At 44.8% G+C, this 1,218-nt stretch overlaps 1 non-coding gene across 1 annotated transcript; it reads right to left on the reverse strand.

Moving 5' to 3' along the window:
• Nucleotides 1-898: 898 nt before the first annotated feature.
• On the reverse strand, nt 899-987 carry LOC114070242. The gene has a single exon (XR_003573898.1). It is a non-coding gene; the product is annotated as a U2 spliceosomal RNA (small nuclear RNA).
• Nucleotides 988-1,218: the final 231 nt, after the last annotated feature.

The raw sequence follows: 1,218 nt of genomic DNA on the forward strand, positions 1-1,218 counted from the left end.
CCCTGGTCACCGCCGGGTGGCGAGGGAGGAGGGGGGAAGGGAAACAGAAAGTTCTCCCAATGGAAGAAAAACTCACGACTCAGTTGGTGAAGATCTCGCGGTGAAACCATGCCTGCAACCAGTAAACAACTGCGCAGAGAGACAACAGCAAAAAAACCTCCTCTCCCACAGGAGAAGACAAAGAAGAAACCCGGCAGTCTCTCCTCCTTGCTGCAGCCTCCCCTCCGGCTCCAGAGCTGAGCTCCAACCCCCCAAACCCCACCTCTTTCCATACATACACCCTGGCCTTTTTCCTAATTCCTCCCCCTTCGTTGCCAGGAGACTAATTCTCGGTCGTTTAGGACTCAGGCCAACTCTTTTGTTTACCTGATGGCTCTTTAACAGCATTCACGCGGGGGGGGGAAGTGGAAAGAAAAGACAAAATTCCTTTCTAAAATCAGAACTATGACATTATCACCTGGTAAGGTCCCTCCCATTCTGGTTTTAGTGACTCTTCCTTCCAAGTCTTTATTAGAACCCAGTCCCCTGCAGAAATGTTGTGTATTTTCATTTCCAATTGCACAGTTTGAGGCAGTAATCCTCGTTGCCTGAGATTTTCTAATCTTTTTGCTATTTCTGTAATGTATTCCCTGAGATGCTTATCACCCAATTCTAATGTAGGGATCTTACTACTGTTTTTATAACATGCAGGATAAGGCAGTCCAAATAACATTTCATATGGAGACAGATTCAATTTAAGTTTGTCCAGATATTTATCTTCTTTCTTTTTGCGAGCTGCAGTGCTCAAGTTATCGCTATAAATTCTGCTTTTGGGGCTGTGTTGACAGGGAGGGCTCTTACCTCTAATATCTCATTTACAGTGGTTACTGCATATCCAGTCTTACGCACTCCTTTCCAGATGGAATTGTGCCATCATTGACGTATCAGATATTAAACTGATAAGAACAGATACTACACTTGATCTTAGCCAAAAGGCCAAGAAGTGAACCAGGAGTCCTCAGCATCCTCCAGGGTTTCCTCTTTCAAGTCTGGTCGGCTGGATACACCACTTCTATTGTCTCTAGGAAGTCATGTGAAACTGTATCTCTGGTGGTCCCCCGGAGAAAAGAAGCTGGATTGACAGTATTAGTGACCACTATTTCTATATCATCCTGTTCAATAAGTATGGTCTGGTATTTCAGAAAGCTCTGAGGTGACAGCCAATGACTTCCTTTTACT

This window comes from Empidonax traillii, unplaced genomic scaffold (genome assembly GCF_003031625.1).
Source record: "Empidonax traillii isolate 1590-97213 ecotype Southwest subspecies unplaced genomic scaffold, ASM303162v1 scaffold1489:size101094, whole genome shotgun sequence".
NCBI classification, from domain to species: Eukaryota; Metazoa; Chordata; class Aves; order Passeriformes; family Tyrannidae; genus Empidonax; species Empidonax traillii.